General features: G+C 44.6%; 1 non-coding gene across 1 annotated transcript; it reads right to left on the minus strand.

Annotated features, from left to right (window-relative positions):
* Positions 1 to 14,252: 14,252 nt before the first annotated feature.
* Positions 14,253 to 14,327, minus strand: Trnas-cga (transfer RNA serine (anticodon CGA)). The gene has a single exon. It is a non-coding gene; the product is annotated as a tRNA-Ser (tRNA).
* Positions 14,328 to 15,313: the final 986 nt, after the last annotated feature.

The raw sequence follows: 15,313 nt of genomic DNA on the forward strand, positions 1-15,313 counted from the left end.
GAATCTCTCTAATTTTACATTCGTGATCTCCTCGGGAGGTATAAGTAGGGGGAAGCAATATATTCGATACCTCATCCAGAAACGCACCTTCTCGAAACCTGGACAGCAAGCTACACCGCGATGCAGAGCGCCTCTCTTGCAGAGTCTGCCACTTGAGTTTGCTAAACATCTCCGTAACGCTATCACGGTTACCAAATAACCCTGTGACGAAACGCGCCGCTCTTCTTTGGATCTTCTCTATCTCCTCCGTGAACCCGATCTGGCACGGATCCCACACTGTTGAGCAATACTCAAGTATAGTACGAACGAGTGTTTTGTAAGCCACCTCCTTTGTTGATGGACTACATTTTCTAAGGACTCTCCCAATGAATCTCAACCTGGTACCCGCCTTACCAACAATTAATTTTATATGATCATTCCACTTCAAATCGTTCTGCACGCATACTCCCAGACATTTTACAGAAGTAACTGCTACCAGTGTTTGTTCCGCTATCATATAATCATACAATAAAGGATCCTTCTTTCTATGTATTCGCAATACATTACATTTGTCTATGTTAAAGGTCAGTTGCCACTCCCTGCACCAAGTGCCTATCCGCTGCAGATCTTCCTGCATTTCGCTACAATTTTCTAATGCTGCAACTTCTGTGTATACTACAGCATCATCCGCGAAAAGCCGCATGGAACTTCCGACACTATCTACTAGGTCATTTATATATATATTGTGAAAAGCAATGATCCCATAACACTCCCCTGTGGCACGCCAGAGGTTACTTTAACGTCTGTAGACGTCTCTCCATTGATAACAACATGCTGTGTTCTGTTTGCTAAAAACTCTTCAATCCAGCCACACAGCTGGTCTGATATTCCGTAGGCTCTTACTTTGTTTATCAGGCGACAGTGCGGAACTGTATCGAACGCCTTCCGGAAGTCAAGGAAAATAGCATCTACCTGGGAGCCTGTATCTAATATTTTCTGGGTCTCATGAAGAAATAAAATGAGTTGGGTCTCACACGATAGCTGTTTCCGGAATCCATGTTGATTCCTACAGAGTAGATTCTGGGTTTCTAAAAACGACATGATACTCGAGCAAAATACATGTTCTAAGATTCTACAACAGATCGACGTCAGAGATATAGGTCTATAGTTTTGCGCATCTGCTCGACGACCCTTCTTGAATACTGGGACTACCTGTGCTCTTTTCCAATCATTTGGAACCTTCCGTTCCTCTAGAGACTTGCGGTACACGGCTGTCAGAAGGGGGGCAAGTTCTTTCGCGTACTCTGTGTAGAAACGAATTTGTATCCCGTCAGGTCCAGTGAACTTCTCTCTGTTGAGTGATTCCAATTGCTTTTCTATTCCTTGGACACTTATTTCGATGTCAGCCATTTTTCGTTTGTGCGAAGATTTAGAGAAGGAACTGCAGTGCGGTCTTCCTATGTGAAACAACTTTGCAAAAAGGTGTTTAGTATTTCAGCTTCACGCGTGTCATCCTCTGTTTCAATGCCATCATCATCCCGTAGTGTCTGGATATGCTGTTGCGAGCCACTTACTGATTTAACGTAAGACCAGAACTTCCTAGGATTTTCTGTTAAGTCGGCACATAGAATTTTACTTTCGAATTCACTGAACGCTTCACGCATAGCCCTCCTTACGCTAACTTTGACATCGTTTAGGTTCTGTTTGTCTGAAAGGTTTTGGCTGCGTTTAAACTTGGAGTGAAGCTCTCTTTGCTTTCGCAGTAGCTTCCTAACTTTGTTGTTGAACCACGGTGGGTTTTTCCCGTCCCTCACAGTTTTACTCGGCACGTACCTGTCTAAAACGCATTTTACAATTGCCTTAAAATTTTTCCATAAACACTCAACATTGTCAGTGTCGGACAGAAATTTTCGTTTTGATCTGTTAGGTAGTCTGATATCTGCCTTCTATTACTCTTGCTAAACAGATAAAGCTTCCTCCCTTTTTTTATATTCCTATTAACTTCCATATTCAGGGATGCTGCAACGGCCTTATGACCACTGATTCCCTGTTCTGCACTTACAGAGTCGAAAAGTTCGGGTCTGTTTGTTATCAGTAGGTCCAAGATGTGATCTCCACGAGTCGGTTCTCTGTTTAATTGCTCGAGGTAATTTTCGGATAGTGCACTCAGTATAATGTCACTCGATGCTCTGTCCCTACCACCCGTCCTAAACAACTGAGTGTCCCAGTCTATATCTGGTAAATTGAAATCTCCACCTAAGACTATAATATGCTGAGAAAATTTATGTGCAATGTATTCCAAATTTTCTCTCAGTTGTTCTGCAACTCATGCTGCTGAGTCGAGAGGTCGCTAAAAGGAGCCAATTATTAACCTAGCTCGGTTGTTGAGTGTAACCTCCACCCATAATATTTCACAGGAACTATCCACTTCTACTACACTACAGGATAAACTACTACTAACAGCGACAAACACGTCACCACCTCCCCATTAGTTATGTGATCTACCCACCTAATCCTCAGCATTCTTCTGTAGCATCACATTTCGAAAGCTTCCATTCTCTTCTTGTCCAAACTATTTATCGTCCATGTTTCACTTCCATACATGGCTATACTCCATGCAAATACTTTCAGAAACGACTTCCTAACACTTAAATCTATACTCGACGATAGCAAATTTCTCTTCAGAAACGCTTTCCTTGCCATTGCCAGTCTACGTTTTATATCCTCTTTACTTCGACCATCATGTCATTTTGCTCCCAAAATAGCAAAACTCCTTTACTACTTTAAGGGTCTCATTTCCTAATCTAATTCTCGCAGCATCACCCGATTTAATTCCACTGTATTCCATTATCCTCGTTTTGCTTTTACTTTTGTTGATGTCCATTTTATATCCTCCTTTCAAGACAGGTCCTTTTCCAGGTTCTTTGCTGTCTTAGACAGCCGGCCGGTTTGGACGTGCGGTTCTAGGCGCTTCAGTCTGGAAACGCGTGACCGCTACGGTCGCAGGTTCGAATCCTGCCTGGATGTGTGTGATGTTCTTACGTTAGTTAGGTTTAAGTAGTTCTAAGTTGTAGGGGACTGATGACCACAGCTGGTAAGTCCCATAGTGCTCAGAGCTATTTGAACCATTTTTGTCTCTGACAGAATTATAATGTCATCGGCGAACCTCAAAGTTTTTATTTCTTCTCCATGAATTTTAATACCTACTCCGAATTTTTCCTTTTGTTTCCTTTACTGCTTGCTCAATATACAGATTGAATAACATCGGGGATAGGCTACAACCCTGTCTCACTCCATTCCCAACCACTGCTTCCCTTTCATGTCCCTCGACTCTTGTAACTGCCATTTGGTTTCTGTACGAATTGTAAATAGCTTTTCGCTCCCTGTATTTTACCCCTTCCACCTTCAGAATTCGAAAGAGAGTATTCCAGTCAACATTGACAAAAGCTTTCTCTAAGTCTACAAATGCTAGAAACGTAGGTTTACCTTTCCTTAATCTTTCTTCTAAGATAAGTCGTAGGGTCAGTATTGCCACACCTGTTCCAATATTTTTACGGAATCCAAACTGATCTTCCTCGAGGTCGGCTTCTACCAGTTTCTCCATTCGTCTGTACAGAATTCGTGTTAGTATTTGCACCCACGGCGTATTAAACTGATAGTTCGGTAATTTTCACATCTGTCAACACCTGCTTTCTTTGGGATTGGAATTATTATATTCTTCTTTAAGTCTGAGGGTATTTCGCCTGTCTCATACATCTTTCTCACCAGATGGTAGAGTTTTGTCAGGACTGGCTCTCAGTAGTTCTAATGGAATGTTTTCTACTCCGGGGCCTTGTTTCGACTTAGGTCTTTCAGTGCTCTGTCAAACTCTTCACGCAGTATCATATCTCCCATTTCATCTTTATCTACATCCTCTTCCATTTCCATAATATTGCCCTCAAGTACATCGCCCTTGTATAGACCCTCTATATACTCCTTCCACCTTTCTGCTACCTCTTCTTTGCTTTGCTTAGAACTGGGTTTCCATCTGAGCTCTTCATATTCATACAAGTGGTTCTCTCTTCTCCAAAAGTCTCTTTAATTTTCCTGTAGACAGTATCTATCTTACCCCTAGTGCTATATGCCTCTACATCCTTACATTTGTTCTCTAGCCATCCCCGCCTACCCATTTTGCACTTCCTGTCTTTCTCATTTTTGAGACGTTTGCGTTCCTGTTTACCCGCTTCATTTACTGCATTTTTGTGTTTTCTCCTTTCATCAATTAAATTCAGTATTTCTCCTGTTACCCAAGGATTTATATTAGCCCTCGTCTATTTACCTACTTGATCCTCTGCTGCCTTCACTACTTTATCTCTCAAAGCTACCCAATCTTCTTCTACTGTATTTCTTTTCCCCATTCCTGTCAATCGTTCCCTTATGCTCTCCCTGAAACTCTCTACAACCTCTGGTTCTGTCAGTTTATCCAGGTCCCATCTCCATAAATCCCCACCTTTCTGCAGTTTCTTCAGTTTTAATCTACAGATCATAACCAGTAGATTGTGGTCAGAGTCCACATCTGCCCCTGGAAATGTCTTACAATTTAAAACCTGGTTCCTAAATCTCTGTCTTACCATTACATAACCTATCTGAGACCTTCCAGCATTTCCAGGCTCCTTCCATGTATACAACCTTCTTTTATGATTCTTGAACCAATTGTTAGGTATGATTAAGTTATGCTCTGTGCAAAATTCTGCCAGGAGGCTTCCTCTTTCATTTCTTATTCCCAATCCATATTCACCTACTACGTTTCCTTCGCTTCCTTTTCCTACTGTCGAATTCCAGTCACCCATGACTATTAAATTTTCGTCTGCCATCACTATCTGAATAATTTCTTTTATGTCATCATACATTTCTTCAATCTCTTCGTCATCTGCAGAGCTAGTTGGCATAGAAACTTTTATTATTGTAATAAGCGTGGGCTTCGTGTATATCCTGGTCACAATAATGCGTTCACTATGCTGTTTGTAGTAGCTTACACGTACTCGTATTTTTTATTCATTATTAAACCTACTCCGGCATTTGCTCTATTTGATTTTGTATTTATAACCCTGTATTCACTTGACCATGAGTCTTGTTCCTCCTGCCACCGAACTTCACTAATTCCCACTATATCTAATTTTAACCTATCCATTTCCCTTTTTAAATTTTCTAACCTACCTGCCCGATTAAGGGATCTGACATTCCACGCTCCGATCCGTAGAACGCCAGTTTTCTTTCTCCTGATAACGACGTCCTCCTGAGTAGTCCCCGCCCGTAGATCCGAATGGGGGACTATTTTACCTCCGGAATATTTTACCCAAGAGGTCGCCATCATCATTTAACCATACAGTAAAGCTGCATGCCCTCGGAAAAAATTACGGCTGTAGTTTCCCCTTGCTTTCAGCTGTTCGCAGTACCTGCACAGCAAGGCCGTTTTGGTTAGTGTTATAAGGCCAGGTCATTCAATCATCCAGACTGTTGCCCCTGAAGTTACTGAAAAGGCTGCTGCCCCTCTTCAGGAACCACACGTTTGTCTGGCCTATTAACATATACCCCTTCGTTGTGGTTGTACCTACGGTACGGCTACCTGTATCGCTGAGGCACGCAAACCTCCCCACCAACGGCAAGGTCCTTCGTTCATGGTGGGAGGGGGGGGGGGGGGGGGTATTACGTCTATACAGTTCTACTGACACAACAGATGCTCGAACTTTGCACCATCAGACGCCACGCATGCCTGACACCGACGGAGCAGTGACTGCCGCACTCGCTCTCACACACCGGGAGTTTCTTTGATTGCAGCAGCTGCGCAGACGATTCTTACGACGAACTCTATTTTGGATTCCACAGGATCGTGATACACGAGAGATTTCGTATCTCCCCACAGAAGAAAATCAGGGGTCAATAAATACAGTGAGTGTGAGGACCAGGAAACTTTCTGGGACAGAATTTTCCCGGCTTGCTTGAGGATGTTGCAGCAAATATGAGGTCCAACATCTGGTTCTAACATGATGAGGCGCCTGCTCCTTTTGGACTGGCTGTTCGTAGACATTTGAACAAATCGTTCCCGCATTGATGGTCTGGGCTTGGTGGATCAGTTTCCTGGTCCCCGCGCTCGCCGGATGTACCGAGCACTACTGTCTTTATTTGGGGTGTCATGAAATGAGTTTGGAGAGTATCTCGTCGCAAGAATCGTCTAGGCTGTTGCAATCAAAGAACCTCCCGGTGTGGTCGAGCGTGTCCGGCAGTCAACGCACGTTGGTGTCAAGCATACGTGGGATGTGACTGTACAATCTCCAGACATCTGTTTTAACATTAGATTTGTATTCATGTGCACTCGGTATGTCCAATAAATGTTTCAAATGAAACACATTCTTTGTTACCTTCCGATCTTCGCCCTTTGTTAGCACTTATCTCTGACGTTTGCGGCAATGGGCTGAAATTCTCAATCCTTATGATATGCCCCTAAAAGTGAGTCGCAAAGTTTCTGGGACACCCTTTATAAAAGAATCGAGCCATCTGGAAACATCTGGTAAGCGGCCACTATCCACTTGTTGCTAACTAATCAACACTCATCAAAAATCTGATCCATCTAACCAAACGTGAACCCACGTTGATGAATTTTTCCAATTATCCACCTGTCACACATTTGTGATACGGAGGAATTCTAGGCCTGGTTGTTCATCCAAATGGTAGTCTTTACGTAGACATGGAGTCGGCAACACTCTGGTTGGTTATAAGGTTATCCGTCCCATTCCACTCTGTATTGCCGGCCATCCAGTGTAGCTGGGTATTCACGGAGAAGCCAGTCCACTTGATCCAGGACATTCTTCTTCATCTACAACACCTGGTGGATGGGTAGTGGGGCATGCAGGCTTCAGAGGAAACGAATGAGCACATGATCATGTGTCGCAGGTGGAAAAGTGACTGCAAGAGAAGGATGACAAGTTGTCGACAGTGAGACCTTGATACCTACCACTCGGTTGTGGCGGAACTGTAGCGAAACTAAACGAAATCAACTTAATTAAAATACGTTTAGAGAGAATGCTACTTCTTACCGTTAAGTCCAATCAACATATTCCAAAATAATTTTTACTACGGAATCGCCACATACTGAAAGCGCCTTAGCCATTCTAACCTAATTTCGAGAAAACCAATAAAAAACTTAATTACACTTAAACCATTCCTCCTTTTCTCCTGAAAAAACATCAGCAATACATAAAATTTTTGTGAATATCCGGGTTCGTTTCACATTGTGAAAAAATAAAAATTGTGCACTTAAGAGGAGTTTAAAATTCAGTGACTGAGGTCCTTTCAGCACGTTTTCCTAAAGCAGTACATATTTTTTCTCTTACTAAATGCGTTCAGCAATTGATTTAATAATAATGAATAATTACAGATGTAAGGCATGGGAGAGAACACTAATTTATCACTCTTTGTTCCATACTCAGCATGATTACCGGTTGTCCATTGCAGTATTTCTTCATAAAATTGCAGGTGTTCGTGACGTATATACTGAAATAGTTTCTGTATATCCTGTAATTGTACTATTTCCAGAGGTACCTTTTCTGTTGCATTTGCATATTTTAAAGGAAGAGACCACGTAGGTCTTCCAGGTACACCACGACCGAACGTGTGGATCACAACTGAGTCAAAACATTGCCGCCCCACGACACATTTCGGTACACAACCGCTGTATGTAAATTGCACTGTATTACTAATGACAAAGTGAATTTTCTTATGTCTTGGAGGACTTTTATGTCAAGTGTCCACTAAACACAAGCCTCCTTGTAAAACGCTGCCACCATGTCTTGAAATCCCGTAAATCAATGGCACCAGTTTCTGTCATAATGAACTTTTGGCCTTTACCGGACTTTGATGTCTGCTTTGTCAGTTTAGTATCTAACCTGTCATGATTTCTATATTCTGTTTTGATTATACTGGAATTTCTGCCACAAGGGAGAAAGGAATGCCCCTGAGAGGACCCCTGATGACGAACGCAGCCCCTGTCTGGGGATACGCTGCGCCCACACGCCTGCGCCGTCTGCAGCTCAGAGTCATAAGCAACGCTCCGCGCTACACACGCATCGCGGAGCTTCACCGGGAATATCGGCTAGCTACCATCTCGCAGGTATTCCAAAAACTCCCCACACGACTGTACAGAAACACGAGACACTCGCGTAATCCGTTTATCCTTTGTCTGGGTAACTACGACCACAACCATAGATTGAAACAAAATAGACCACAGACACTATTAGCAAGAAACTAAACATCCATGGTCCGTAGCACGATAACATGACAGTACTGGCGAGCCCCTGCAACACAGCTACTACTGGCAACCCCAGATGCTCGACCCGCCGAAAAACAGGCAACCGCAGGGAACCCGTACTGTACACAACACGCAAACCAGCCACACACACCCCCTACACTGTGACCTGAACTATGACCGATCGCCCACCAATGTATGACGACCTTAAATTGTTACAGAGACGCAGCAGCTGCAGCAAGCCCTACAACGAGCTTCCGCAACGACAAAGGTAACGATGCACGATACCTCGCACTAACATAACCACACCTTGCCATGCACTGTCGCGGCTAGCAAGCCGCTACTGCCCTTACTACCCGTCCTACTGTCGCAGAGGTTTTTTTCCCTTGGCGCTTGCCTTGGCACTTTTTTCCCCTCTGCCCTTACAAACCGCTACCCTTCGATCGCTTTCGTCCACTTTCTGTCTCCTGATGGACCATGTCAATGACTAATCCTACCCAGACGCATGGATAACATCACAGCCCGCATCCTGCGACTCACGATTCGAAACCTAACATGTTATACGGAGGTGACTGTAGAACTTTTGGTTTGGCACCACGTTGGTGTGGGCGTGGAGGGGCCCCATCCTTTATTCTTTTTTCAGTTGTCTCTACTATCTTACAGTCAGTCAATGTCAATAACGTTCTCGATACAACATGATTTTTGTTCTGTCCTCCTCTCTTGTCGGAATTTAAGTGTACTTCAGTGACCGCAGAAACTTACAGAGGAAAGTGCTTATTTCGTCGAGTGCTTGTTTTCCACTGTGTTCATAAAACATGTAAGTCTGTGCATCTCTTTTTATCATCATAAATACAGAATTTATGAGATCAGTCGCACGTAAAATCTGTCTTGGACAGGAAACTGATGAATTTTGATATATTGCATGTAGTCGAACCTAATAGCAAGGACGAAACTGCAGTGCTTGTGTTAAGAAGAAGTGCGATGCAATGATCCTTCGGACATGTATGCATGCATTTCCGAAGGTACATTGCATCGCACTTCTTTCGAATACAAGCACTGCAATTTCGTATTTATCGGCCGGTACCAGGCTTGGGTCTTACAGAGTATAATGTCTCCCCTGTGCGGGAAAAACATTAAGGGGATGCACGAGTACAGGTAAGACACATGGACGACGACATGTACAAGTCTGGGTCCGCCCGTGAGTCGTGGTCGGATAGCCAAAGAAGTTAAGGCAACCGCTAGTGTAAAGCGGGAAAGCCGGGTTCGAGTCCTAGTCCGCCACAAATTTTCACTGGCGCCATTCCATTATACAGCTGTAGGTGGTTCATATTCGCAACTGCGAATACATTTGATGGCTTTAATAGCAAGTATATGTGGTTTGAGTGTCATTTTAGCTTCTTCTGTAAGCTTAGTATAAAAATTTTGTACCCCCTCTCGTGAAGCATTAGTTCACCAGTGGCAATTCGCTTTGCAACATCGTTACCGTGAGGACTTCTCATTTTCACCTTCATCTCTTCATTATGTGCAGCAGCAGTCTACTTAAGGGCGCCCCAAATGGAGACTGAAAGTTTGGTTCAAATGGCTCTGAGCACTATGGGACTTAATATCTGAGGTCATCAGTCCCCTAGAACTTAGAACTACTTAAACCTAACTAACCTGAGGGCATCACAAACATCCATGCCCGAGGCAGGATTCGAACCTGCGATCGTAGCGGTCACGCGGTTCCAGACTGAAGCGCCTAGAACCGCACGGCCACACCAGCCGGCCACCAGGCGTTTCGAAACCGGTCATGGATAAGTAAAAATTTAAGAAAAAACGGCGATTGGTTGCAGTAATTCCTGAATCCTTGGAAAATATTGCATCAAACTGATACCGCTTCACGGTAGGCATACAGCGGAGACAATGAACTCTGGCCTGAGTACTCTAGGAGCACATGGCATGGCCAATGTTTGGAGTACTCGTCGTCGGGGTCTCTCCTACATGAAGGAGGTCTCCCCCTTCAACATCGAGAGTGCTGCGCGTCCATGGAGCACGACAGTCAACTCTCCTAGCTGGGAGCGTACCAATTTGTCGCAGCCCTTGTTTTATCCAGACGAAAATGCTACGTGACGTCATAATTACAACAGCGACTGAAGATAGCAACCCCCTTCTCAGTGTCTGTGTATAGTGTGAAACGGGAGACGTGCAAGTGGTCTCATCTTCGAACTTATTTTACATGCGAACGGTACGTTTCCGAACAAGGATTCCTTACCAAAATTTTATCTAGTAAATCCCCTCCCTATTCTAATCCTGGAAGCTTGTATTAAGAATTCTGAAGAAAACTGTATTTATAATCGATAACTAAATTCATCACAGAGATGATAACGATATGATCGTATGGCATTCTTGGCCGGGAGGCCCCATGCTGAGGAGTCCGGCCGCCATATTGCAAGTCCTCTTTAATTGACGCCACACCGGCGACTTGCGACTCAATGATGATGACAATGATGGACACACAATACCCAGTCCCCTGCCGGGAATCGAAGCCGGGCCTCCTGTGTGGTAGGCGGTAGTGCCACGCTACGCTACGGAGGCGGACAATTCATCACAAAAAATCCGTCATAATTTGAGGAGAGTAGCGTTGTCAATACCTACAACACGAGGAGCTGTGCAAAATGCCTAAGCAGGGATGGCTAGAGGGCAAATGGAAGGATGTAGAGGCGCATATCAGTAGGGCTAAGATAGATACTGCCTACAGGAAAATTAAAGAGATCTTTGGAGAAAGGAGAACCATTTGCATGAATATCAAGAGCTTTGATGGAAACCCAGTTCTAAGCAAAGAAGGGAAAGCAGAAAGGTGGAAGAAGTATATCTATACAAGGGCGATGTTCTTAAGGACAATATTATAGAAATGGAAGAGAATGTAGATGAAGATGAAATAGGAGATATGATACTGCGTAAAGAGTCTGACAGAGCACAGAAAGACCTGAGTCGAAACAAGGCCCCGGGAGTAGACAACATTCCATTAGAACTACTGACGGCCTTGGGAGAGCCAGTCCTGACAAAACTCTACCATCTGGTGAGTAAGATGTACGAGGGGGCCAAAATGCCCTCAGACTACAAGAAGAATATAATAATTCCAATCCCAAAAAAAGCAGGTGTAGACAGATGTCAGATGTGAAAATTACCGAACTGTCATTTTAATAAGCCACGGCTGCAAAATACTAACACGAATTCTTTACACACGAATGGAATGACCGGTAGAAGCCGACATCGGGGAAGATCAGTTTGGATTCCGTAGAAATGTTGGAACACGTGAGGCAATAGTGACCTTACGACGTATCTTAGAAAATAGATTAAGGAAAGGCAAACCTACGTTTCTAGCATTTGTAGACTTAGAGAAAGCTTTTGACAATGTTGACTGGCATACTCTCTTTCAAATTATGAAGGTGGTAGGGGTAAAATACACGGAGCAAAAGGCTATTTACAATCTGTACAGAAACCAGATGGCAGTTGTAAGAGACGAGGGGCATGAAAGGGACGCAGTGGTTGGGAAGGGAGTGAGGCAGGGTTGTAGCCTATCAACGATGTTATTCAATCTGTATATTGAGCAAGCAGTAAAGAAAATAAAAGAAAAATTTGGAGTAGGAATAAAAAGCCATGGAGAAGAAATAAAAACTTTGAGGTTCGCCGACGACATTGTTATTCTGTTAGAGACAGCGAAGGACCTGGAAGAGCAGCTGAACGGAATGGACAGTGTCTTGAAAGGAGGATGTAAGATGAACATCAACAAAAGCAAAACGAGAATAATGGAATGTAGTCGAATTAAATCGGGTGATGCTGCGGGAATTAGTTTAGGAAATGAGATGCTTAAAGAAGTAAATAGGTTTTGCTATTTGGGGAGCAAAATAACTGATGATGGTCGAAGTAGAGAGGTCATAAAATGTAGACTGGCAATGGCAAGGAAAGCGTTTCAGAAGAAGAGAAATTTGTTAACACCGAGTATAGATAGAAGTGTCAGGAAGTCGTTTCTGAAAGTATTTGTATGGGGTGTAGCCATGAATGGAAGTGAAACATGGACGATAAATAGTTTGGACAAAAAGAGAATAGAAGCTTTCGGAATGTGGTGCTACAGAAGAATGCTGAAGATTAGATGGGTAGATCACATAACTAATGAGGAGGTATTGAATATAATTGGAGAGAAGAGAAATTTGTGGCACAAATTGGCTAGGAGGAGGGATCGGTTGGTGGAGCATATTCTGAGGCTTCAAGGGATCACCAGTTTAGTATTGGAGGGCAGCGTGGAGGGTAAGAATCGTAGAGGGACACCGAGAGATGAATACACTAAGCAGATTCAGAAGGATGTAGGTTGCAGTAGGTACTGGGAGATGAAGAAGCTTGCACAGGATAGAGTAGCATGAAGAGCTGCATCAAACCTGTGTCAGGACTGAAGACCACAACAACAACAACAGATCATTAAAGTAGTCAGTGGCTCAGAAAGGAATGTAGTATGGATCTACAGAAATTTTTAATCATTTGCCCAGCAACTTAATACGTATCAGGTAGTGCAGTACTTTTAAAATCTAACCTACAATCTAAGCTGTATATCAGCAGACTGAGGCGACGAATGAGCTGTACCAAGGCCGAGATTCTAACCCCTATCTCCTACTCTGGAATTATATAGCTCATTTGCTCGAAGCATCACTGTCTGGGTTTCTGGCAGGATCTCTCGTTTCGTTCGATGCTCATTTGCCATTCCAATACAGTTGGAGAGACTCTGCAATGTCATTCGAATTTAGGGGGGATACTAAGAGGGCTGAAGCGTGAACCGGAATTTAGACTGAGGAGAAAGGTGGTCAAGGATGGTCCACGCAGTTGTGCGAAGCCACTGTGTCAGCGTGGCATAGTGAGCAGGAGACCTGGGTTTAGATCCCGACCTTGGTACAAATTTTCATTCGTCACTACTGTGTATCTATATACATCACAGATGTTTGAGAGTTCAAAGTGTCTCTGGAACCATAGAGTTTCATCTGATTAACCTAAAATCATTTCTTCTGGATAACTACTCCTGCCAAAGACAATACTTTAAAAAAAAAAAAGAGAAAAAAAAACGAGAGGCAGACTTTAAAATTAAAAAGAAACTAGTTTGAAGAGGACTGTAAAATTAAGTGATCATTATGTTAAATTAAGGAAGTGTGGCGGTTAGAAAGTTATTAATGGCCGACATGCAGACATCCACTGAGCCTAATCGTGTATACGTATCCTGTAAACTGTCTCGTTCCGCATCGTTTCGATAAAAAAAATCGTTCAAATCGTCTGTGAGACGTGTGACTAAGTGGCTAATTAGCAGCTGAGGAGCAGAGCAGAGCGGAGGAGCACGTGGAGTCGGCGCTGCGGTGATCAGTCAGGGCAGCGGCCGGTTCAGCTACAGGCGCAGCCCGCGGCTCCGCTTTCACCTACCTGTTCGTTGAACGTGCCCAGCGCCGGCAGCTGCAACAACACAACAACCGCCATCACTCTCCCGCCAGCAACAAGTACAAAACTAGCGGCGCCGCGCCTCGCTGGAGCTGCCACGTCACGCACTACTGGAAGCTGCTGCTGCTGCGGTCCCTTACACGGCACGCAGTACACGCGATACACCGCGCTGCCGCCGTCATCTGGACTCAGGGAGCGTTGCTTAAGAAGCTTCTGGTGAAGCCGCGGCCAGCAACCTTCTCCCCGCCCCGCTTCATGTACACCATCTGATCAAAAGGTATCAGGACACCTATCAGGGTACATCAATACGTGGTGTCTCCACCCATCGCATTTACGGCAGCTTGAACTCTACTGGAGACACTTTCAGTGATGTGACAATGTCTGCGTAGGAGTGGAAGCCCATTCTCCCACAAGACACTGAGCCAGAGAAGGTGGGACGCTGGGATCTGGAGCGAAGTCGTATAGCGTGATTCCTCACCCAGAATCACTCGTTTCCAATCATTCACTGTTCAGGAAACTTCCTGGCAGATTAAAACTGTGTGCCGGACCGAGACTCGAACTCGGGACCTTTGCCTTTCGCGGGCAAGTGCTCTACCAACTGAGCTACCCAGGCACCACTCACGCCCCGTCGTCACAGCTTTACTTCTGCCAGTACCTCGTCTCCTACCGTCCAAACTTTACAGAAGCTCTCTTGCAGAACTAGCACTCGAACTCGGGACCTTTGCCTTTAAGTTTCATATCAGCGCACACTCCGCTGCAGAGTGAAAATCTCATTCTGGAAGGACCGAGCGAGGTGGCGCAGTGGGTAGACACTGGACTCGCATTCGGGAGGACGACGGTTCAATCCCCCGTCCGGCCATCCTGATTTAGGTTTTCCGTGATTTCCCTAAATCGCTCCAGGCAAATGCCGGGATGGTTCCTTTGAAAGGGCACGGCCGACTTCCTTCCCCATCCTTCCCTAATCCAATGAGACCGATGACCTCGCTGTCTGGTCTCCTTCCCCAAACCAACCAACCAACCAATCATTCTGGAAACATCCCCCAGGCTATGTCTAAGCCATGTCTCCGCAATATCCTTTCTTTCAGGAGTGCTAATTCTGCAAGGTTCGCAGGAGAGCTTCTGTAAAGTTTGGACGGTAGGAGACGATGTACTGGCAGAAGTAAAGCTGTGACGACGGGGCGTGAATGGTGTTTGGGTAGCTCAGTTGGTAGAGCACTTGCCCGCAAAAGGCAAAGGTCCCGAGTTCGAGTCTCGGTTCGGCACACAGTTTTAATCTGCCAGGAAGTTTCATATCAGCGCACACTCCGCTGCAGAGTGAAAATCTCATTCTGGATCCACTGTTCAGTGTTGTCGCTCTTTAAATCATCTGAAACGTAGCTTGGCATTGATTACAGAAACGTCTAGCTTACAGGAAGCTACTCGACCACCGTAACCCATTCTTATGAACTCCCTACGCCGGCCAGGGTGGCCGAGCGGTTCTAGGCGCTACAGTCTGGAACCGCGCGACCGCTACGGTCGCAGGTTCGAATCCTGCCTCGGGCATGGATGTGTGTGATGTCCTTAGGTTAGTTAGGTTTAAGTAGTTCTAAGTTCTAGGGG

Source organism: Schistocerca nitens, chromosome 1 (genome assembly GCF_023898315.1).
Source record: "Schistocerca nitens isolate TAMUIC-IGC-003100 chromosome 1, iqSchNite1.1, whole genome shotgun sequence".
Taxonomy (NCBI): Eukaryota; Metazoa; Arthropoda; class Insecta; order Orthoptera; family Acrididae; genus Schistocerca; species Schistocerca nitens.